Genomic DNA, 25536 nt, shown 5'->3' on the forward strand with positions numbered 1-25536 from the left:
ATCAACCCAGGAGGCGGAGCTTGTAGTGACCCGAGATCGCGCCACTGCACTCCAGCCTGGGTGACACAGCCAGACTCCGTCTCAAAAAAAAAAAAAAAATACAAAAATTAGCCAGGTGTGGTGGTGCACACCTGTAGTCCTAGCTACTCGGGAAGAATAGCTTGAACTATTCTTCCAGAAGGCAGAAGAATCGCTTGAACCTGGCAGGCGAAGGTTGCGTGAGCCCAGATTGCGCCACTGCACTCCATCCAGCCTGGATGACAGAGCGAGACTCCATCTCAAAAAAAAAAAAATCATCTTTAGTCTCAATCTTATTATTTCTCTCTGCTACATTTGGCCTATTTGCTATGTTTGAAACTCTTTGGTTTCTATGATACATTCTACTGGTTCTCCCACCACCTCTAACCATTTCATCATTTCCTTTATGGATTCATCATTTCCTTTATGGATTCATCATTCTCAATCTATTCCTTCTTTCATTCAACAAATGTTTTCTGAGAGCCTCAAAATATGTTTTGAGAATTGTGACACACTCTAGATGCAGTCATGAGTAATACAAATATGGTCTTTGGTATCATGAACTTTAAGTGCTTTTTTTCTTTCCTTTAAAATTATTTATTTATTATATATATATATATATTTTTTTTTTTTGGTTTTTTTTTTTTTTTTTTTTTGAGAATTCCCAGCTGCTTGAGCCCAGAAGGTCAAGGCTATAGTAAGCCATGGTGGTGCCATTGCACTGCAGGCTGGAAACAGGCCGAGATCCAATCTCAAAAAAAAAAAAAGAATTTGGAATTCAAAAAGAAGGTATTAAAGGGCTCCGAGTAGGACAGTAACAAGATACAAGCTTCCATTTTGAGAAACATCTCTGTTTGCTGTGGAAGGAAGATTATTACAAAGACAGCAAAAGTTGGTTCTGGAATACCAGTCATAATATTAGCATACTAGATTAGGATGGTAACACTGGAAATAGAGAAAAACAGATGGATTTAAGAGACATGTGAGAGGTTTGTCAATACAATGTGAGAGATGAGAGTGGAAAAAATTGAAGACTTGAGCAAATGGTAAATGGTATGGTGGTACCATTTGGAGACTCATTCAACAAATATTTACTGAATTATATATCAAGAACTGGAGATACAATAGTACAAAATACAGAAAAAAACCCTTGCTTTGTGGGGCCGATATTCTAGAAGTATGCCAGGATGAGACAGAAAGGGAAGCTCAAAGGGTTCAGTAATAAGTACATTAAATGCTAGGTACCTGTGAAACATTTAAGTGGAAAGTCAAAGAGAGAGCTGAAAATATATGTATATGCTATATAGAGAGGGAGGCAGTGTAACAACATACAAATGAAAAAGTTAATGGAATTTTATAAGATTTTTAGCTTGGAGGAACAATGAAGAACAATTCTTTTTCTTTTTAGATAAGTAAACTTATTTAAAATCGCTATGTTATAGATTAAACAATGCAGGCAGATTGTTAGCTTAAAACAGGTAAAATCTGGCCAGGTGCAGTGGCTCACACCTGTAACCCCAGCACTTTGGGAGGCCAAGGTAGGCGGCTCACCTAAGATCAGGAGCAAGACCACCCTAGCCAACATGGTGAAACTCTGTCTCTACTAAAAATACAAAAATTAGCGGGACGTGGTGGCACACGCCCGTAATCCCAACTACTTGGGAGGCTGAGGCAGGAGAATCTCTTGAACCTGGTAGGCGGAGGTTGTAGTAAGCCAAGATCATACCATTGCACTCCAGCCTGGGCAACAATAGTAAAACCCCATCTCAAAAAAAACCAACAACAACAACAACAACAAAACAAGTAAAATCTAACTTGTCTTATGTGAGGAATTTTTTTTTTTTTTTAAGACTGCGTTTTGCTCTGTTGCCAAGGCTGGAATGCAGTGGCATCTTCTTACCTCACTGTGGTCTCGAACTCTGGAGCTCAAATGATTCTCCCACCTCAGCCTCCTGCGCAGCTAACAGAGGCAAGTCACCATGCCTGCTCATCTGCAAGGAATTTTTGTTTTCCTTTGTGATCTTTATTAAACATGGCTAGAGACTTTTTATTTCTAAACATTACAACATTATTTCTTAAGATTAAAGGCCGGGCGCGGTGGCTCAAGCCTGTAATCCCAGCACTTTGGGAGGCCGAGACGGGCGGATCACAAGGTCAGGAGATCGAGACCATCCTGGCTAACACGGTGAAACCCCGTCTCTACTAAAAAAACAAAAAAAAAACTAGCCAGGCGAGGCGGCGGGCGCCTGTAGTCCCAGCTACTCGGGAGACTGAGGCAGGAGAATGGCGTAAACCCGGGAGGCGGAGCTTGCAGTGAGCTGAGATCCGGCCACTGCACTCCAGCCTGGGCGACAGAGCGAGACTCCATCTCAAAAAAAAAAAAGATTAAAAACCAGTTATAGGATGGGTGTGATGGTTCATGCCTGTAATCCCAACACTTTGGGAGGCCAAGGCAAGAGGACTGCTTGAACCCAGGAACTTAAGGCCACAGTGAGCTAAGAAAATATCACTGCATTTCAGCCTTGGCAACAGGGCAAGACTCCATCTCTTTAAAAAAAAAAAAAAAAAAAAAAAAGGTCTAAATTAACGACACAAGATTGTATTTAAATATTTACAGCACTTTAGGCCAGGCATGGTGGCTCACACCTGTAATCCCAGCACTTGGGAGGCTGTGGCAGGCAGATCACCTGAGGCTGGCTTGTGAGTTCAAGACCAGCCTGACCAACATGGAGAAACGCTGTCTCTACTAAAAACACAAAATCAGCCAGGCGTGGTGGTGCATGCCTGTAATCCCAGCTACTCAGGATGCTGAGGCAGGAGAATCACTTGAACCTGGGAGGCGGAGGTTGCAGTGAGCCAAGATCGTGCCATTGCACTCCAACCTGGGCAACAAGAACGAAACTCTGTCTCAAAAAAAAAAAAGTATAGCACCATTTAAATTTGTGCTGGGTTTCATGCTCTTTAAAATTTCCACAGATAACCATATTTCTTAGGATATATCAAAGTAGCTAAGTAATCACATACCCAGGAAACGGAGGTTCTGGTCAAGCCAAAAAGTAAGTGTGAAGGTCTTGAAGCGGAAGTATTTTTGTTGTGTTTCAGAAACAGAATGGAGACCTTTACCCAACCCGGCTTCCTGGAACTGAATGAGTATGCAGACTGAAAGGGCATGCAGGACTTATACAGAGGGCCTTGCAGACTTATAAAGACTTTAGCTTTTACTATGAGAAAGGAAGCCATCAAAATGGTTTTAAGAAACGACAAGATCTTACTCAGGCCTTGAAAAGATCATCAGCTACTGAATTGAGATGACAAATTTTTGGCCTAATAACTTGTTATCATCCTTGACTCCTTCCTTTATCTCAAACCCTACACACGCAGTCTGTCAGCAAAATCTGTCAGCTTTACCTTCAAAACCTACGCAGTCACCATTTCTCACTACTCAATAGCTCCTATATATGAATATGCTATGTCTGTCAAAAGTAGAACCCATGCTTTTAATACTTCTACATAATGGGGGAGGCTAATCCAGGAGGACTGCTCAAGCCCAGAAGTTCAAGGTTGCAGTTAGCTATGATTATGCCACTGCACTCCAGCCTGGGTAACAGAGAGAAAACCAGTCTCTAAAAAAAGTTAAAAGAAAAAAGAAAGACATTGAACACAAAAAGGCAATTATTTACCAAATGTTATCAAACAAACCCAAACAAGTCAAAACGCCCTAAAATATGCCTGCAGTGCATTTGCTGCCTAGAGTTTAAAGCTGATAGACTTTAAGATTAAGAGGTAATTTCAAGGGATTAAATATTACAATGATTATATCTGAAAACCAAAAGCTTGGGCATTATTCACTCACTGAAATGAATTTAAAGAAACAAACAAACAAGAAGAGTATTTGGGTATCTTGGGAGTGTTTTTCAAACTCCACTAACATTTATCTACCTTAGTCCTACTAGGTGCCATACGCTACGCTTAAGTGGTTTCACTTATTGTCTCATTTGTTTCATTCTGACAATAATCTTACTAGATTTAACTAATCACATTTTATAGATCAGCAAACAGGCTTCTAAACATGATTTAACTCTAAGACTGTAAAATTAGTAAATAGAAGAACTTGGATTGAATGCAATCTTCTCACTCCAAATCTACTACAGGATATCCATCTACCCATCTGCAAGAAAAGAACTCAGACCCTTACCTAACATCATACACAAAAATTAACTCAAGTGGATCACAGATGTAAATTCGAAAACGAACTATAAAATTCCTAAAACAAATGTAGGAGGAAATCTTTGTGACCTTGGGTTAGGCAAAATTTCTTAGATATGACAGCATGATTTATTTTTTTTTTTAAACCTGGTAAACTGAACTTCATCAAAACTATAAACGTTTGTCCTTCAAAAAGGCAGTACTAAGAAAATGAACACAAGACACAAACTACTACAAGTTACTATGATAGTATACATTCCTGCCACCTCTCTGGAAGCCACTCCTGAGTCTTATTTGCTGATCTGATTCGGCTTACCAGACTTCTAGATGCTGGAATTCCTTAGGTTCAGTCAGTCTTTTCCTTCTCTAAAATCTTTCCGTATTTTGTAAATTTTTTAAATTTTTATTTATTTTTTATTTTTTGAGATGGAATCTCACTCTGTCACCCATGCTGGAGTGCAGTGTCACTCATCCTGACTATTCTCACTCCCTTATTCTCAACCTTCAATCTAACACCAAAACTTCTGAATGTCATTGCATATATGATTACATATAGTTCCTCTCCAATTCTCCCACTGACTTGTCCAAATAAAACCAACAATTCTCACCCAGAGTATAGCAGCAGCCCTCTGACTTCTTTGTGTATCTATCTTGCTCTCCTCCAGCCCAAGCTACATCCAGAAAGGTGTTTTATTTTACATATATATATTGCTGTTGTTTGAGAAAAAGTCTTGCTCTGTCACCCAGGCTGGAGAGCAGTGGCACAATCGTAGTTCACCGTAGTCCCAACCCCCTGGGCCCAAGCAGCCTTAGTCTCCTGAGTAGCTGGGACTACAGGCACACACCAACCATGCCCAGCCAATTTTTTATTTTTGTAGAGACAGCGCCTTGCCATGTTGCCCAGGCTGGTCTCGAACTCCTGGGCTCAAACGATCTTCCTGCCTCGGCGTCCTGACTGCAGGGGTGAGCCACTAGAGATTGTTTTTCTCAAAGGCCCAGTGGCTCACACCTGTAATCCCAGCACATTGAGGCCAAGGCAGGAAGATCGCTTGAGCCCAGGATTTTGAGAACAGACTGGGAAACACAGCAAGACCTCGGTCCCTCAGGGAGACATTTCCTATTCCCCTAGACTTGGGAGGCTGAGGCGGGAGGATCACTTGTGCCTGGCAGATCATCCTGCTAAATGCATATCCATACTCTAAGTCTCTTAATGCACATTATACTAATAAGTTATTTAATATCCATATCTTCCACTAGACCATGCACTCCATCAGAATAAACACTGTTTGCTGTATTCACTGCTACATCCTTAGCAAAGCACCTAGAGGCTGCAGCAGAATTGCTTGAACCCAAGAGGCGGAGGTTGCAGTGAGCCAAGATCGCACCACTGCCCTCCAGCCTGCACGACAGAGTGAGACTCTGTGTCAAAAGATAAATAAAATATTTCAGTATGACAAGGAGATGATTTATTTGATATCTGTTGCTGTACGTTGACATAATTGGATATCCATGGCAGAAAACAAAGTTCCACCTATTCTTTACATCATAAACAAAAATAAGGTTGGCATGGTGGCTCACACCTATAATCCCAGCACTTTGGGAGGGTGACCTGAGGCTAGGAGTTCAAGACAAGCCTGGGCAACACAGTGAGACCCTATCTCTACAAAAAAATTTAAAAATTAGATGACCCTGGTGGTATGCACCTGTAGTCCCAGTTACTTGGCAGGGGCTGAGGTATGAGAATCAATTGAGCCTGGGAGGTTGAGGCTGAGGCGCCACTGCACTCCAGCCTAGGCGACAGAAAAAGACCTTATCTCAAAAAAACAAAACACAACAAAACAAATAAGCAATTTCCTCATGGATTTATTTTTTATTTTTATTTTTTTGAGACAGGGTCTCGATGTCACCCAGACTGGAGTGCAGTTGTTTGAACATGGCTTACTGTACCCTCAAGCTCCTGAGCTCAAGCAAGGGGTTTCTCACTATGTTACCCAGGCTTGTCTCAAACTCCCGGCCTCAAGCAATCCTCCCGCCTTTGCCTCCCAAAGTGCTGGGATTACAGGTGTGAGCCACTATGACTAGCCCTACTCATGGATTTAAACACTAAAAGTATCTGAATGTTCATGACTATTTCTATAACCTATGGTAGAGAAACCCTTCTTTTTTTTTTTTTTTTTTTTTTTTTTGAGACATAGTCTCGCTCTGTCACCCAGGCTAGAGTGCAGTGGTGCAATCTCGGCTCACAGCAAGCTCTGCCTCCTGGGTTCACGCCATTCTCCTGCCTCAGCCGCCCAACTAGCTGGAACTACAGAAGCCCACCACCATGCCCAGCCAATTTTTTGCATTTTCAGTAGAGACAGGGTTTCACCATGTTAGCCAGGATAGTCTCGATCTCCTGACCTCGTGATCCGCCCGCCTCAGCCTCCCAAAGTGCTGGGATTACAGGCGTGAGCCACAGCGCCCGGCCAAGAAACCCTTCTTAGTCAAATCAGGAAACTAAAAACCATAAAGGAAAATAGTGACAAGTATGATTATGTTAAAGTAGTATATATCTGTAAACTAAGACACTGTAAACAAAATAAAAAGACAAATAAGATTGGAGAAAATAGGCCAGGCACTCCAGCCTGGGCAACAAGAACAAAACTCCATCTCACACACACACAAAAAAGCTATTTTTTACTTATCAATTTGGCTGAAATTCAAAATAGCAAGTAATACTGATAAGGTATGGTAAATGGGCACTAGTGGCCACCATCATTTTAGAAAGTAATATTTATACTATCCATTACAAACCTTTACATTTTACATACTCTGACTACAAAAGTAATCCTACTTTTGAGACTCTCACAGAAAAATAAAAGTACCAATAAAAAGATTTACTATAGCCGGGTGCGGTGGCTCACACCTGTAATCCCAGCACTTTGGGAGGCCGAGGCGGGCAGATCACGAGGTCAGGACATTGAGACCATCCTGGCTAACACGGTGAAATCCCGTTACTAAATACACAAAAGATTAGCCAGGCGAGGTGGCAGGCGCCCGTAGTCCCAGCTACTCGGAAGGCTGAGGCAGGAGAATGGTGTGAACACAGGAGGCGGAGCTTGCAGTGAGCCAAGATCGCGCCATGGCACTCCAGCCTGGGCAACACAGCGAGACTCCATCTCAAAAAAAAAAAAAGATTTATTATAGTTTTTCTTCATATTGACCAAAAAATATTTTTTACACACACACACACACACACACACACAAAATACATGTCTGCTATTTCTAAGTTAAAAGCAAGCATGATCTCATATTTGGAAAGAGTAGCAAAAAAACCTATATACAGAAAAAATTATGAATGATTACATACCAAATTGATAGTGCTAATCTTTTAAGGGAGAAAGGTTTGGAAAGAAAAAAACTATATATCTACATATATATTCCTATTACAGAATTTGCATTAGTTTTACAATAAAACAAAAATCCATTAAAAACTTATTTTTTAAAAAAGATCTGAGGCCAGGTGCAGTAGCTCACACCTGTAACCCCAGCACTTTGGGAGGCCGAGGCAGGTGGATCACTTAAGGTCAGGAGTTCGAGACCACCCTGGACAACATGGTGAAACCCCATCTCCATTAAAAATATAAAAATTAGGCTGGATGCAGTGGCTCACGAATGTAATCCCAGCATTTTGGGAGGCCAAGGCAGGCAGATCACTGGATGTCAGGAGTTCGAGACCAGCCTGGCCAATGTGGTGAAATCCCATCTCTACTAAAAATACAAAAAACTAGCCAGGCGTGGTGGCATGTGCCTGTAATTCCAGCTACTCAGGAGCTGAGGCAGGAGAATCGCTTGAGCCTGGGAGACAGAGGCTGCAGTGAGCTGAGATGGCACCACTGCACTGTAGCTTGGGCAATAAAACGAGATTCCATGACCCAAAAAAAAAAAAAATCAGCCAAGTGTGGTGGGGCGCATCTGTGGTCCCAGACACTTGGTAGGCTGAGGCAGAAGAATCGCTTGAACCCAGGAGGCAGAGGTTGCAGTGAGCCAGTATCACACCACTGCACTGCAGCCTGGGCAACAAAGCGAGACTCTGTGTCAAACAGAGTAAGCCTCTGCAAAAAACAAACAAACAAAACACCCTCTGGTAAAGAACAGGTAAACAATCCAACTGTCATTCCATAATTTTCATAATTAAGACACTTATGTAACAAAGAATATGGCCTACAATCCAAAGTGCCAGTGAACCCCTTACGTTCACATTTTATGTGCATATATACACTTTCTGGGAAAGACTACAAAGGTTTCATCACATTCTTTTTTTTTTTTGAGACAGAGTCTCGCTCTGTCACCAGGCTAGAGTGTAGTGGTGTGGTATCGGCTCATTACAACCTCTGCCTCCCGAGTTCAAGCAATTCTCCTGCCTCAGCCTCCCAAGTAGCTGGGACTACAGGCGTGTGCTACCATGCCCAGCTAATTTTTGTATTTTTGTAATTTTGTATTTTTAGGAGAGACAGGGTTTTACCATGTTGGCCAGGATGGTTTAGATCTCTTGACCTCATGATCCGCCCGCCTCGGCCTCCCAAAGTGCTGGGATTGTGTTTCTTAATGAGGCCCATGACTACTTACCACCACTACCATTAAAAAAAAAAAAAAAAAGTTAAAATCCTCTGAAGACACATGCACTTGTGTTTCTGTTTACTGCAGCACTATTTACAATAACAAAGACATGGAACCAACCCCACACACCCATCAATGATAGACTGGATAAAGAAAATATGGCACATATACACCACAGAATACTATGTAGCCATAAAAAGGAATGAGATCGGCTGGGTGCGGTACACTTTGGGAGGCTGAGATGGGCGGATCACCTGAGGTCAGGAGTTCGAGACCAGCCTGGCCAACATGTAGAAACCCTATCTCTACTAAAAACACAAAATTAGCCAGGCGTGGAAGCACATGACCGTAATCCCAGCTACTCGGGAAGCTGAGGCAGGAGAATCGCTTGAACCCGAGAAGCAGGGGTTGCGCTGAGCTGAGATCATGAGGTTGCACCCCAGCCTGGGCAACAAGAGCGAAACTCAGTCTCACATTATTACATATAAAAAAAAAAAAAAAAGGCCAGGCGCGGTGGCTCATGCCTGTAATCCCAGCACTTTGGGAGGCTGAGGCGGGTGGATCACGAGGTCAGGAGATCGAGACCATCCTGGCTAACACGGTGAAACCCAGCCTCTACTAAAAACACAAAACAATTAGCCAGGCGTGGTGGCAGGTGCCTGTAGTCCCAGCCAGTCGGGAGGCTGAGGCAGGAGAATGGCAAACCTGGAAGGTGGAGCTTGCAGTGAGCCGAGATCGCACCACTGCACTCCAGCCTGGGTGACAGAGCAAGACTTGGTCTCAAAACAAACAAACAAAAAAAAGGAATGAGATCATGTCCTTTGCAGGGACATAGATGAAGCTGGCAGCAAACTAACACAGGAGCAGAAAACCAAACACCGCATGTTCTCACTCATAAGTGGGAGTTGAACAATGAGAACACATGAACACAGGGAAGGGAACAACATACCGGGGCCAGTCAGGGGTTTGGGGGGCAAGCAGAGGGAGAACATTAGGACAAGTAACTAAAGCATGTGGAGCTTAAAACCCAGATGATGAGCCAGGTGCAGTGGCTCACGTCTGTAATTCCAGCACTCTGGGAGGCCAAGGTGGGTGGATCACATGAGGTCAGGAGTTCAATACCAGACTGACCAACACGGTGAAACCCTGTCTCTACTAAAAATACAAAAATTAGGCCGAGCGCGGTGGCTCAAGCCTGTAATCCCAGCACTTTGGGAGGCCAAGACGGGCGGATCACGAGGTCAGGAGATCGAGACCATCCTGGCTAACACGGTGAAACTCCGTTTCTACCAAAAAATACAAAAAAACGAGCTGGGCGAGGTGGCGGGCGCCTGTAGTCCCAGATACTCGGGAGGCTGAGGCAGGAGAAAGGCATAAACCCGGGAGGCGGAGCTTGCAGTGAGCTGAGATCCGGCCACTGCACTCCAGCCCGGGCAACAGAGCAAGACTTCCATCTCAAAAAAAAAAAAAAAAAAAAAAAAATTAGCTGGGCGTGTTGGTGCATGCCTGTACTCCTAACTTACTCGGGAGGCTGAGGCAGGAGAATCGCTTGAACCCAGGAGGTGGGGTTTGCAGTGAGCCAAGATCGCACCACTTTACTCCAGCCTAGGCGACAGAGCCAGACCCCGTATCAAAAAAAAAAGAGAGATAAAAAACAGACATTCGGCCGGGCACGGTGGCTCAAGCCTGTAATCCCAGCACTTTGGGAGGCCGAGACGGGCGGATCATGAGGTCGGGAGACCATCCCGGCTAACATAGTGAAACCTCGTCTCTACTTAAAAAATGCAAAAAAACTAGCCGGGCGAGGTGGCGGGCGCCTGTAGTCCTGGCTACTCGGGAGGCTGAGGCAGGAGAATGGCGTAAACCCGGGAGGCGGAGCTTGCAGTGAGCCGAGATCCAGCCACTGCACTCCAGCCTGGGCAACACAGTGAGACTCCGTCTCAAAAAAAAAAAAAACAACAAAAAAAAAACAGACATTTGTTCACCAACCATTTTACATTTGTCTCTACATCTTGACTAGTTAGTACTTGTAAGAGTTTCTTAGCCAGGAAGGTATTAGTCCTAAAATTATCAAAAGATTCTCTTTTAGTCCTGGTATTCTAGATACATTTCTCCCAGTATCAAAAATATTTATCCAGCAACTCAGTCTAAGAACTTCATCTTTTCTCTATCTACACTCACTCTCTGGGTAATTTCATCAAGTTCTCTGGCTCTAAATAGCATCACTACACTACACTGCTCAGTTCCTAAGTTTATATTTGCCCTGACCTCAAGACTTGTATACCCAACTGCCTATTCAATATTTTAACATTAAACAGTAGAAATCTCAAAACCTGTACAGTCAGCCCCCTTTGTATCCGTGAGTTTCACATCCAAGGATTCAACCAACCACGGATCAAAAATATTCCAGGGGCAGGGGTGGGAGAAAAGGGTAATTGTGTCTGCACTGAACATATATACTTCTTTATGTCATTAGTCTCTAAGCAACACAGTATATTTATATACCATTTACATTATATTAGGTATTATAATTAAACTAGAGATGATTTAGAGTATACAAACAGGGAGGTCGAGATGAACCAGGGCAATAAAGCATGACTCTATCTCTACAAAAACCAAAAACATTAGCCGAATATGGTGTCGTGAGCCTGTAATCCCACCGACGCGGGAAGCTGAGGTAGGAAAATAGCTTTACCTGAGGAGTTTGAGGTTGCAGTGAGCTATGACCATGCCACTGCACTCTAGCCTGGATGAGAGAGACTCTGTCTCAAAAAAAAAACTTTCTGGCCAGACGCAGTGGCTCACGCCTGTAATCCCAGCACTTTGGGAGTAGAAGGCGGGTGGATCACCTGAGGTCAGGAGTTCAAGATCAGCCTGGGCAACATAGTGAAACCCCATCTCTACTAAAAATACAAAAATTAGCCAGACGTGGTGGCACATGCCTGTAATCCCCACTACTTGGGAGACTGAGGTACAAGAATCACTTGAACTCAGAAAGCGAAGGTTGCAGTGAGCCCAGATCACACCATTGCACTCCAGCCTGGGTGACAGAGCAAGACACAGTCTCAAAAAAAAAAAATTTTTTTTGTAAGTATACAGGAGGATACACATAGGTTATATCCAAGTAGTATACCACTTTATATAAGGGACTGGCGCATCCATAGATTTTGGTATCCTCAGGGGAACCAATCTCTCACAGATACCAAGGGATGACTGTATATCCAAACCAAATTCCTAATTTCTGTACTCCTTACAATTTGCTTTTCCCAGAGTGTTCCTCATCAAATAAAAAAGTATCCAACTGCTCAGGCCATCACTGAAGTCATCCTTGACTCCTCCTTTACTCTGATCCCACATCCAAGACATCAGCAAGTTATTATCTTCACTACCTTCAAAATACACCTCAAATCCACCTACCAGTACACTCAACCCTACAATCAGCTATTCTCTCAACTATCATGATAGCCTCTTTTTTTTTTTTTGAGACAGAGTCTCGCTCTGTTGCCCAGGCTGGAGTGCTGTGGCGCAATCTCGGCTCACTGCAATCTCTTGACTCCCGAGTTCAAGTAATTCTCCTGCCTCAGCCTCCTGAGTAGCTGGGATTACAGGCATGTGCCACCATGCCCAGCTAATTTTTGTTTTTTAGACCATGTTGGTCAGGCTGGTCTCAAAACTCCTCACCTTGTGATCCACCCACCTTGGCCTCCCAAAGTGCTGGGATTAGAGGTGTCAGACACCACGCCCAGAGATGATTTAGAGTATACAAACAGGGAGGTCGAGATGAACCAGGGCAATAAAGCATGACTCTATCTCTACAAAAACCAAAAACATTAGCCGAATATGGTGTCGTGAGCCTGTAATCCCACCAACGCGGGAAGCCTTTTAACTGGTCAACCTGGTTGCACCATTTGTCTTTCAAAGTGTATATATCAGATCAAGATATTTCCCTGCTTCCAATCAAACTTAAAATACAAAACTAGATACCTATCAAGTCTTTAAGTCCCTATGTTATCTGGTTCCTGGCTACCTCTTCTATCTCCTATTATTATTCCCCTCTTTATTTACTGTTTTAGCCCTTTTTTATTCCTTGAACACACCAACGGGTACTCCTGTCTCAGGACTTCTGCTCATGCCCCAGATAGTTGCATTGGGTCCTTCATATAATTCAAGTATCTCCTCAAATATTAGTGCCTCAGAGGACTTCCCTAACTACCCAACATCCTTTACCTTGTTTGTACTTCCTTTACCATATCTATCATCAAAATGCTATGACATATTTCCCATTTATTTAATCCATTGTCTCTTACTCAAAAGGAAGCACTATGAAAGCAACAACTTGTATCTGTTTCATTCACTGTTGTATACTCTGGGTTTAACACAGTATTTGACATAAAGATCCAGATGAGATCTCATCTTGTTGCCCAGGCGAGAGTGCAGTGGTGCAATCACGGCTGACTGCAGCCTCGACCTCCTGGGCTCAAGAGATCCTACTGCCTCATCCTCCCAAGTAGCTGGGACTACAGGTATGTATCACAATGCCTGGCTAATCTTTTACATTTTTCTGTAGAGACATGGTCTCATTATGTTGACCAGGTGGTCTAGAACTCCTGGGCTCAAGCAATCCCCCCCACCTCGGCGTCCCAAAGTCCTGGGATTACAAGGGAGAGACACCATGCCCAGCTTTTATTTATTTGACTCTTTTTTTGTTTTGTTTTTCAGTTTTTTCCTGCAACATTTTATTTTATTCTTAACAGAAGATTTAATCCACTGATATCTCAAAGGACTAACTATCCAATGGAACGCCTGGATAAAACATAGGCACGCAGTATCTTTTCCCCAGGGGGAAGAAATTTTTGTCACAGAACTGATTTGCTTTAGCAGAAAAATAATCATATACCAGGAATTTCTTCAGGAATCTTGAATTTGTCTTAAGAATCTTGCAGCCGGCCGGGCGCGGCAGCTCACGCCTGTAATCCCAGCACTTTGGGAGGCTGAGGCAGGTGGATCATGAGGTCAGGAGATCGAAACCATCCTGGCTAACACTGTGAAACCCTGTCTCTACTAAAAATAAAAAAATTAGCTGAGCGTGGTGGCAGGCACCTGTAGTCCCAGCTACTCGGGAGGCTGAGGCAGGAGAATGGCATTAACCCGGGAGGCGGAGCTTGCAGTGAGCTGAGAGAGTGCCATTGCACTCCAGCCTGGGCGACAGAGCAACACCCTATCTCAAAAAAACAAAACAAAAAATCTTGCAGCCAGGAGTAGTGGCTCACGCCTGTAATCCCAGCACTTTGGGAGGCTGAGACAGGTGAATCACAAGGTCAGGAGTTTGAGACCGGCCTGGCCAACATGGTAAAACCCCATCTCTACTAAAGATTAAAAAAAAAAAAAATTAGCCGGGCGTGGTGGCAGGCGCCTGTAATCCCAGTGACTTGGGAGGCTGAAGAAGGAGAATCATTTGAACCCAGGAGGCAGAGGTTGCAATGAGCCGAGATCCCGCCATTGCACTCCAGCCTGGGCGAAAGGGTGAGACTCCGTCTCAAAACAAAGAAAAAGAAAAAGAGAAAGAATCTTGCTTGAACAACGTGTAATATACTGGTTAACAGTATATCAGTACTAAAAGATCTTATATTGAAAAATGAAAATGCCCAAATTATTAAGTCCTAAGATAGCAAAGCAGGGATCTTGTTTTGTCCATCACTATATCCCAGTACCTAGAATAGTGCCTGGCACAACACAGTAAGCACTAAATAAATATATGGAAGCTGGGCACAGTGGCTCATGCCTGTAACCTTTGGGAGGCCGAAGCAGAAGGATTACCTGAGGTTGGGAGTTCAAGACCAGCCTGGCCAACATGGTGAAACCCCGTCTACTAAAAATACAGAAATTAGCCCAGCGTGGTGGCACACGCCTGTAATCCCAGCTCCTCGGGAGGCTTAGGCAGGAGAATTGTTTGAGCCCAGGAGAAGGAGGCTGCAGTGAGCCGAGATTGCGAAACTGCACTCCAGCCTGGCCAACAAGAGTGAGACTCTGTCTCAAAAAAAAAAAAAAAAAAGAAAAGAAAAGAAAAAGAAATATTGATAGAAACTACAACAGAGTGGCAGCATGCGCCGGTGGTCCCAGCTACTCAGGAGGCTGAAACGGGAGAATGGCGTGAACCCAGAAGGCGGAGTTTGCAGTGAGCTGAGAGCACGCCACTGCACTCCAGCATGGACAACAGAACAAGACCCTGACTCAAATAAAAAGCCAAAAGCCAAACACAAAAAAAAAAGGCTGAAATGAAGTGGGAAAATACAAAATCAGAATTCACATGTGAGAAAAGTAAGATAAACAGTACGCTAAAAATTGAAAATGGAAAAAATATGTATACAAATAAGGACATCACTTATATACACTACAAAAGTGTATTTTACATATTCTTACCTATGGGGGAGGTAATTTGCTTTGCTATATTCTTTTTTGGAAATGAAGAAAAGAAATAACTAAAATAATAAGATATGCTTTATTTGCTTGCTGCATGGCACACATTGTGCTAAGCATATTATACATACTATCTCATAGAATCCTCCAACTCTATGCTATAAATATTATCATTACTATATCACCATATTTTATAGTCAAGGAGACCAAAGACTCTAAGTATTTTGCTCAAGATTACAGTCAATAAGTCAGCAAAACTCAGATCTGAGCCTAATCAATCTGATTTCAGAGTTCATGATCTTAACCACTATTTGGGATTTTCAACAAATTGAGAGGAAATACACCAATACAGAAGCTGAGAGATTCATTCATTATTAAGACAACTAATTATACATTTTTAGATCTGGCCAGATACTTATTATAATCAAGGCCTGATTAACTAGAATGCTGAGTGGGTTACATTCTAGTAAAAATTTTCTGAGAAACTAAAATATAACCAAATATTTTATTGACATTAATCTTTTGTCTAAGAAAAGTATGTTGAGGCCGGGAGCGGTGGCTCAAGCCTGTAATCCCAGCACTTTGGGAGGCCGAGACGTGTGGATCACGAGGTCAGGAGATCAAGACCATCCTGGTCTACACGGTGAAACCCCGTCTCTACTAAAAAATACAAAAAACTAGCTGGGCGAGATGGCGGGCGCCTGTAGCCCCAGCTACTCAGGAGGCTGAGGCAGGAGAATGGCGTAAACCCGGGAGGCAGAGCTTGCAGTGAGCTGAGATCCGGCCACTGCACTCCAGCCTGGGCGACAGAGCGAGACTCCGTCTCAAAAAAAAAAAAAAAAAGAAAAGAAAAGTATGTTGAACATATTTCCATCTTCATTTGATAGAAGATCTCTAATTACAAAGGCCAACCGTATATAGCACTGAAGACACAGGAAATCATAAGAGAACAGGTTGAAAATTTACCAATCCAAATTACAGTGCATTCATCCTGCTGTGTCATGTTTTCATGTTTGTAGATGATCTCCCTCTACCTAGAATGCCCTCTCTAAGTCTGAATGTCTCACACTTATCCTTCTTTTTTCTTTTTTTTTTTTTTTTTTGAGACGGAGTCGCCCAGGCTGGAGTGCAGTGGCGCAATCTTGGCTCACTGCAAGCTCCGCCTCCCGGGTTCACACCATCCTCCTGCCTCAGACTCCTGAGTAGCTGGGACTACAGGTGCCCACCACCATGCCCAGCTAATTTTTTGTATTTTTAGTAGAGACGGGGTTTCACCATGGTCTCGATCTCCTGACCTTGTGATCCGCCCGCCTTGGCCTCCCAAAGTGCTGGGATTACAGGCGTGAGCCACTGCGCCCGGCCTACACTTATCCTTTAAAACCTGGCTCTTCCCACTTGTAGGAAGTCACCCTAACCTTCCCTTTCTCACCACAGATTTAATAACTTCTCCACCTTGGACAAAAATATTACATAGTATGCATCGTAGTATGTTTGTTAACATAGGCATATGTATTACATAGTTTTACTGTAATATGTTTGTTAACATGTTCCTCCTATTAGAATTTCTTTTTCTTTTGATGGGAAATCTCGCTCTATCACCCAGGCAGGAGTGCAGTGGCAAGATCTCAGCTCACTGTAACCTCTGTCACCCAGGTTCAAGCAATTCTACCGCCACAGCCTCCTGAGTAGCTGGGACTACAGGCGTGTGCCACCACGCCTGGCTAATTTTTATATTTTTATTAGAGATGAGGTTTCACCATGTTGGCCACGCTGGTCTCGAACTCCTGACCTCGTGATCTGCCCACCTCAGCCTCACCAAGTGGGAGCCACTGCACCCGGCCCGAGTTTGTTTTTTTTTTTTCTTTTTTTTTTTTTGAGACGGAGTCTCGCTTTGTTACCCAGGATGGAATGCAATGGCGTGATCTTGGCTCACTGCAAAATGTCTCCCGGGTTCATGTCATTCTCCTGCCTCAGCCTCCCAACTAGCTGGGACTACAGGTGCCCACCACCACGCCCAGCTAATTTTTTTGTATTTTTTAGTAAAGACGAGGTTTCACCGTGTTAGCCAGGATCGTCTCGATCTCCTGACCTTGTGATTCGCCCACCCTGGCCTCCCAAAGTGCTGGGATTACAGGCGTGAGCCACCGCACCCGGCAAATTTTTTTTTTCTTTAGAGACAGGGTCTCACTGTCACACAGGCTGGAGTACTGTGGTGCTATGATTATAGTTTACTGCAGCCTCAATCTCCCAGGCTCAAGGTATTCTCTCACCTCAGCCTCCCAAGTAGCTGGGACCACACTTGGCAAAATTTTTTTTTTTTTATGTATTTATTTTTTGTTTTGGAGACGGAATTTCACTCTTGTTGCCCAGGCTGGAGTGCAATGGCACAATCTCGGCTCACCGAAACCTCTGCCTCTTGAGTTCAAGCGATTCTCCTGCCTCAGCCTTCCGAGCAGCTGGGATTAAAGGCATGTGCCACCATGCCCAGCTAATTCTGTATTTTTACTAGAGACAGGATTTCTCCAGGTTGGTCAGGCTGGTCTCAAACTCCCAACCTCAGGTGATCCACCTGCCTCGGCCTCCCAAAGTGCTGGGATTACAGGTGTGAGCCACCATGCCCAGCCTGAACTTTTTATTTTTTTAGTAACCAGGTCTCCCTATGTTGCCTAGGCTGGTCTTAAACTCCTGGGCTCAAGCAATCCTCCTGCCTTGGCCTCCCACAGAGCTAGGATTACATCTGAGAGTTAAAAAAAAAAACAAAAAAAAAAAACACTGTATGTCTTTCCTCTACATCTAAGCACAGAAATGGGTATGGTGGAAGCACTGGAAAAATGTTAATCAGTGGAAGGACGAATGAACGAATACAAAACAAACAAATGAATGGCTGGTTAAAGTAAATTAAACTCAGCCTGGTGCAGTGGCTCACACCTATAATCGCAGCACTTTGGGAGGCTGAGGCAGGCGGATCACCTGAAGGTCAGGAGTTAGAGATCAGCCTGGCCAACATGGTGAAATCCCATCTCTACTAAAAATACAAAAATTAGCCGGGTGGGGTGGCATGCACCGGTAGTCTCAGCTACTCAAGAGGCTGTGAAACAGGAGAATCACTTGAACCCAGGAGGCAGAGGTTGTAGTGAGCTGAGATCATGCCACTACACTTCAGCTTTGGGGACAGAGTGAGACACTGTCTCAAAAAAAAAAAAAAAAAAAAAGGAATTAGAGTCTGACCTACAGTTATTTGACTTTCTTCCTCTTAAACACACAGGCCGGTGCAGTGGCTCACGCCTCTAATGCCAGCAGTTTGGGAGGCCGATGCGGGCGGATCACTTGAGGTCAAGAGTTCAAGATCAGCCTAGTCAACATGGTGAAACCCCGTCTCTACTAAAAATACAAAAGTTCGTTGGGCACGGTGGCTTGCATCTGTAGTCCCAGCTACTCAGGAGGCTGAGGCAGGAGAATCACTTGAACCCAGGAAGCAGAGGTTGCAGTGAGCTGAGATAATGCCACTGCATTCCAGGTCTGGGTGACAGAGTGAGACTCTATCTCAAAAAAAAAAAAAAAAAAAAAAAAACTTAAACAAATAAAATTAACTTAAATCTCTAACTCATTGTGGTTTAAAAAATGATTGCTCTTTTTCCTTTCATCTTTTTCATCTAAACTTTAACTTCCAAACATGTGCTGTCATTTAGTTAGATGAAATCTCTACTTATGCGACATTTGTATCCTCCAGTCTTCGAAGACTTTTATACTGTAATAATGTTTACCCAGTAATCATTAAACATGATTGATTGATGACCTCCACCCCCAAAATTTTCTCAAATGACAGCATTATCAGTGTCTTCTTTCAAAGACAATTTTTTTAAATTCTCTCCATTCAACTCTCCTAAGTTTTTATCAGCAAATATTTAAACTCTAGAGTTTTTAATTTCAGAGTGCTGAATTTAAGAAACTTTGAGGAATGTGTCCTCCACTTTTAAAAAATGTTATTTATACCAAAAAAACATGATATAGCTACCTTATAATCTAATACACTGTCTTTCTACAGTCTTAGGGCAAATAAAACTGAATGAGAAGAGTCAGATATGTTATCAAGTCTGGAAAACAGATTGAACAAAATATATAATCAGAAGATTAAGTCAAAGATTCATGACTTATTTACTGTGGGACTATAAGATATAACAAAAGGCCGGGCGCGGTGGCTCAAGCCTGTAATCCCAGCACTTTGGGAGGCCAAGATGGGCGGATCACGAGGTCAGGAGATCGAGACCATCCTGGCTAACACGGTGAAACCCCGGCTCTACTAAAAAAAAACACACAAAAAACTAGCGGGGTGAGGTGGCGGGCGCCTGTAGTCCCAGCTACTCACGAGGCTGAGGCAGGAAAATGGTGTGAACCCAGGAGGCGGAGCCTGCAGTGAGCTGAGATCCGGCCACTGCACTCCAGCCTGGGCGACAGAGTGAGACTCCGTCTCAAAAAAAAAAAAAAAAAAAAAGATGTAACGAAAGTGATGAAACTTTCACTACTGATGAAACTCACATGAATCTGAGTTATAACTATCAATCTTTTGTGGTAGGAAAGAATATACTTCTAAATTCTACTTTATTAGCAACCACTTAAAATCATTACAGTCTCATTCATCTTCGTAACTTAATTCTAAATTTACTTCCTTTTTCTACAATGTTTGTACTCACCGTGATAACCACACTGTGACATGGTTCACATTTCAGTATGCAACATATGCAATGGTATGGACTTTCAAATGTCCACAGAGAATGCCTACAATTAGAATTTCAAAGTTTAAAACAATATGCATTTCATTCTCTTCAATAGCAAGTTGATTGTATCCCAATTTCAGCTACTGTTCAACATCACCAGGGCCATTTGATTTCTCTGTGATGACTGGATCCCACTGGAAAATCTAGGGACTAAGGCCAGGCACAATGGCTCACGCCTGTAATCCCAGCACTTTGGGAGGCCAAGGCGAGCGGGTCACGAGATAAGGAGTTCGAGAGTTCGAGACCACCCTGGCCAACACAGTGAAATCCTGACTCTACTAAAAACACAAAAATTAGCCAGGCGTGGTGGCGTGCACCTGTAGAAGAGAGACTGAGGCAGAAGAGGGAATCACTTGAACCCAGGAGGCGGAGGTTGCAGTGAGCCAAGATCGTACCACTGTACTTCAGCCTGGGCAACAGAGCGAGACTCCGTCTCAAAAAAAAAAAGGGAAAAAAAAAAAAAATCTAGGAACTAAAAAGTAGAAAACATTTTTTAGCATCTTGTTGCTATGACTAAAAAACTGTTAAGAAATCCTTTACTTCTCTCTTGTACATTTGAAAAAAGCTGATAAGCTATTCTGAATAAGATAGGAACTGCTCTAAATGTTCAACGCAAACATTGAAAGCAATGATGTGAACTATTTACCTCATTTCTTTTTAATTGGCAAAGGGAATTCCCTATTGATAAGTAATATGAATTAGAAGTAGATGGTGTGAGTAGTTTAGTTCCAACTATGATCAGATACTTGAAAAGTTAATATAAACCTAACTATGAAGAAGTAATTCCTCACTTAACAATGAAAAGAATGTAAACACTTAAGTATTTATGGAGGAAATTATATAATAACTGGAAGATTTGCTTTAAAATAAGCAAGAGGGGAAGCAGGGACGGGGCTAGTAGATGTGGCAACAGTGTGGTAACTGTGTTGATAACTGTTGAAGCTGGATGTTGAGTACATGAAGGCTCATTATACTATTCTCTTTATTTCTATATATGTTTGCAATTTGCCACATTAAAGAAATAAAAAGCTGACCGGCCACAAAATGTGGCTCACATTTCTCAGCACTTTCGGAGGCCAAGGTGGGAGGACCATGTGAGCCCCAGAGTTCAAGACCATCCCGGGCAATATAGTAAGACTCCGCCTGTACATAAAATTTAAAAATTAACCAGATGTGGTGGCACACACCTGTGGTCCCAAACACTGGAGTGGCTAAAGCAGGAGGATCATCCAAGCCTGGGAATTCAAGTATAGTCTGGGCAACACAGCCAGACCCCAGCTCTAAAAAATTAGAAACATATATATATATATTTTCTTAAAGACAGAGTCTCACTCTGTCGCCCAGGCTGGAGTACAGTGGCGTGATCTCAGCTCACTGCAACCTCTGCTTCCCAGGTTCAACTGATTCTTCTGCCTCAGCCTCCCGAGCAGCTGGGACTACAGGCACAAGTCACCCATGCCTAATTTTTTATATTTTTAGTAGAGACGCGGTTTCACCATGTTAGCCAGGATGGTCTCGAACTCCTGACCTCATGATCCGCCCACCTCGGCCTTCCAAAGTGCTGGGATTACCGGTGTGAGCCATGCGCCCGGCCAAAAATATTTTTAAATAAACAAAATTGCCCAGGTGTGGTGGTTCATGACTGTAATTCCAGCAATTTGGGAGTTTGAAGAGGGAGGACTGCTGAAGTTCGAGAGCAGTAGGGGCAACACAGTGAGACTCCATCTCTACAAAAAAATTTAAAATTAGCCAGGTGTAGTGGCATGTGCCTATAATCCCAGTTACTTGGGATAATGGAAGGACTGCCTGAGCCCAAGAGGTAGAGCACATAGTAAGTTATGCTCGTACCACGGGGACTCTAGCTCGCGTGACACAGTAAGACCCTGTTTCAAAAGAAAATTTTTTTTAATTAGATGGAAAAAAGTATACAACCTTGGCATCAACTCGTGTATGTCTGAGGGCAAATGACTAAAGACTATGAAAAGCAAATATAATACAATGAAAATTTCATAGATTTCCAAACAAGAAAACTTAGATATTAGTGAAGAAAATACAACTCTGAAATAGCAATAAGATTATTGGTTAAATTTCTGTCATCACTAGAAGTCTTTTTTTTTTTTTTTTTTTTTGAGACAGAGTCTCGCTCTGTCACCCAGGCTGCAGTGCAGTGGAACAATCTTCGCTCACTGCAAGCTCTGCCTTCCGGGTTCACATCATTCTCCTGCCTCAGCCTCCTGAGAAGCTGGGACTACAGGCACCCACCACCACGCCCGGCTATTTTTTTTTTTTTTTTTTGTATTTTTAGTAGAGACAAGCTTTGTGTTAGCCAGGATGGTCTCAATCTCCTGACCTCGTGATCCACCCACCTCAGCCTCCCAAAGTGCTGGGATTATAGGCGTAAGCCACCACGCTCGGCCTAGAAGTCATTATTTTAAAATTAATTTTGATAAATATCACATTCTGCCAATTACAGGCCTGATGAGGCAGTCACTAAAAAAGCAATTTCTAAAACATGAAAGACTGTTATCAACTATGATGACAATAAGAAAATCTAGCCTCTTCTTACGAAAAAACATAAATGAAAAAACACTACTAAAACTAATTTTAAGGAACATGATAACAGAAACTAGCAGCAACAAAACAAAAATGAACTAGTTGCATTTCCACCTCTTGTGGCACCCAGGTTTAAAATACTACATGCTGCTGAAAAGTCTGGCCTAAGCAAATCTCACAAGATTATAGTGATGCTGTATACCACCTTTAAAAGACTCAGATCAATACACATAACTTAAATAGCAATACAAAATTATTTTAAATGGAGACCACCACCACCACAATCTCACACACGGTAAGACTTCTCCACTGTGTGCTTCCACATTATCTTGGGCAGAAATGAAGGTGGCCAATTCAATATTAATAAAGCATGGACGAAGACTCAGAATAAAGGCTTAAGTGGAATTGCTAATACTGTAAAGACATAGTACCTAGCAAGTTGTCAAGAAGTGATGTGCCAGGCGCGGTGGTTCACACCTGTAATCCCAAGCACTTTGGGAGGCCGAGGTGGGTGGATCACCAGAGCTCAGGAGTTTGAGACCAGCCTGACCAACATGGCAAAACCCCGTCTCTACTAAAAATACAAAAAAAAAAAAATAGCCGGGCGTGGTGGCACACGCCTGTAATCCCAGATATTGGGGAGGCTGAGGCAGGAGAATCACTTGAACCCAGGAGGTGGAGGTTACAGTGAGCTGAGATCACGCTGTTGCACTCTAGCCTGGGAGACAAGAGCGAAACTCCGTCTCAAAAAATAAAAATAAAAAAAGTGATGTGCTGTATTCTATTTCAGAATACAACTCAAGAGTAGAACATGAAAATCCTTTTTCTTTCTTTAAAGAGACAGTGTTTCGCACTATTGCCCAGGCTGGAGTGCAGTAGCACCACCATGGCTCACAGCAGCTTCCAACTCCTGGGTCAAGTAATTCCCCCATCTCAGCCTCCAGAGTACCTAGGACTACAGGCGTTCATGCTAACTTTTTAACTTTCTGTAGAAATGGGGTCTTCCTGTGTTGCTCAGGCTGGTATCAAATGCCTGGGCACAAGTGATCCTCCTGGCTCAGCCTCCCAAAGCACTGGGATTATAGGGATGAGCCACTATGCCAGGCCCCAGGCCCCTTTTTCTTTTTTTTTTTTTTTTTTGAGACAGAGTCACTCTGTCGACTCACTGCAACCTCCACCTCAGGGATTCAAGAGATCCTCCTGCCTCGGCATCCCAACTAGCTGGGACTACCGGCACATGCCATCACACCTGGCTAATTTTTATACTTTTAGTAGAGACAGGGTTTTGCCATGTTGGTCAGGCTGGTCTCGAACTCCTGACCTCAGGTGATCCATCCTCTTCAGCATCCCAAAGTATTTACAGGTGACAGCCACCATGCCCAGAGACATAAAAACCTTTTTACATAAACGCACTGTAGAAATACATCCGAAAACAAGGTAAGGAATATAAATGATGTTTGCCTTCTTTTCAAACCAATAGTTCCTTTATACAAAAACACCAGATGAGGCCGGGCACAGTGGCTCACCCCTTTAATCCCTGCACTTTTGGAGGCCGAGGCGGGTGAATCACCTGAGGTCAGGAGTTCCAGACCAGCCTGACCAACATGGAGAAACCCCGTTTCTACTTAAAATACAAAATTAGCAGGGCATGGTGGCACATGCCTGTAATCCCAGCTACTCGGGAGGCTGAGGCAAGAGAGTCACTTGAACCCAGGAGGCAGAGGTTGCAGTGAGCTGAGAGCGCACCACTGCACTCCAGCCTGTCAACAAGATCAAAACTCCGTCTCAAAAAAAAAAAAAAAAACCAGATGATACAAAATATATTTTTTTAAAGTACAAAGTTGTATACAGAGTGTAAACACTTAATGCTTATTCAAAGAGTAAGTAGTGGCAAAAATTCTTTGCAATTGGGTAACAAAATTTCAACTTTTAGGAATGTTTCCCTCTTCTATGTCCTTTTGACAGCCGCCACCATCAAACACTTCACAGACTCAACTGAATTAGCATCTCTTCAAGCACAGAAACCACATATTATTCATTTCTGTGTCTCCTGCATAGGGCTAACTCAGTGTTTGTTTTAACTAAGCTAAACTCCAAGACAGAAGCTTCAAATCACCTCAGGCCCAATCCAAAACTGAAAAAAGACAAACCCACTTCTCAGAGTTTAGGAACAAAAATATACTGACAGAGAACAAAGCCATAGATACTTTGTGCTACATTAGCTTCCCTTATCACCAAATTCAGAGTCGATTACTAACACTGCAGAAATACATTTGTGACAATAAAAATAATACATAAAAAACATGGATCCTAAAGTTCTACTGTCAACATGTTCAAATACTATCATAGACTCCTTCACCTTAAACTCATACTAACATCCACACACCCGAACAAAGAAAATGAAAGGTTTTCAAATGAGACCTAAATATAAATTGGCTCTATTTCATTATACTTTAAGTTCCTAAAATCATATGTATAAATCATGTGATTGTGCTTATGCTCATCTGCTAACTTGAGGGCCCAGTGTCTTTCATCAGATTCTCAGAAGGATAAATGACCCCCCCAAAACTTTTAAGAACCACTAATCTAGCCTATCAAGAAACATCCCATTTTCCAGAAGAATACAGTTAAGTTGGCTTAGTTCATGCATTCTTCCCTCATATTCACAGAGGGTATTCTTACTATATGAAATCAATCTTTCAAAGGATTCCTTCAGCCCAGCCAAGAAGTTCCAACATCCACAGGAACAATATATTAACAATCACCAGAACCCAAAAACAGTTCTCTCATTTTAATTCCACACTGCTTCACTCAACTTAATATCTACCACTGTCAAAACAACCTCCCCTCAGGTTGTACCCAGGCTATTTACAGAGACACCTTGATTATCCTCACCCCAAGGCATGGATGATTTATTGAACAGGCAGTCAACAAATATTTGTTGAATGAATGAAAAAGGATCCTTCCT

General features: G+C 42.9%; 1 protein-coding gene across 4 annotated transcripts in view; it reads right to left on the bottom strand.

Moving 5' to 3' along the window:
• Positions 1–25536, bottom strand: part of ASH1L (ASH1 like histone lysine methyltransferase) — a 229069-nt gene that overhangs the window by 201059 nt on the left and 2474 nt on the right. For 3 of the 4 annotated variants that reach the window (XM_023213962.2, XM_023213961.1, XM_023213963.2), the window contains one exon: positions 19932–20016. The exons of the other annotated variant lie outside the window; for it this stretch is intronic. The gene's annotated coding sequence lies outside the window, so the exon portion shown is untranslated. The remainder of the gene's footprint in view (positions 1–19931; positions 20017–25536) is intronic. 4 annotated transcript variants of the gene reach the window in all.

The sequence above is a fragment of the Piliocolobus tephrosceles genome, chromosome 1, assembly GCF_002776525.5.
Source record: "Piliocolobus tephrosceles isolate RC106 chromosome 1, ASM277652v3, whole genome shotgun sequence".
In the NCBI taxonomy this organism is placed as follows: Eukaryota; Metazoa; Chordata; class Mammalia; order Primates; family Cercopithecidae; genus Piliocolobus; species Piliocolobus tephrosceles.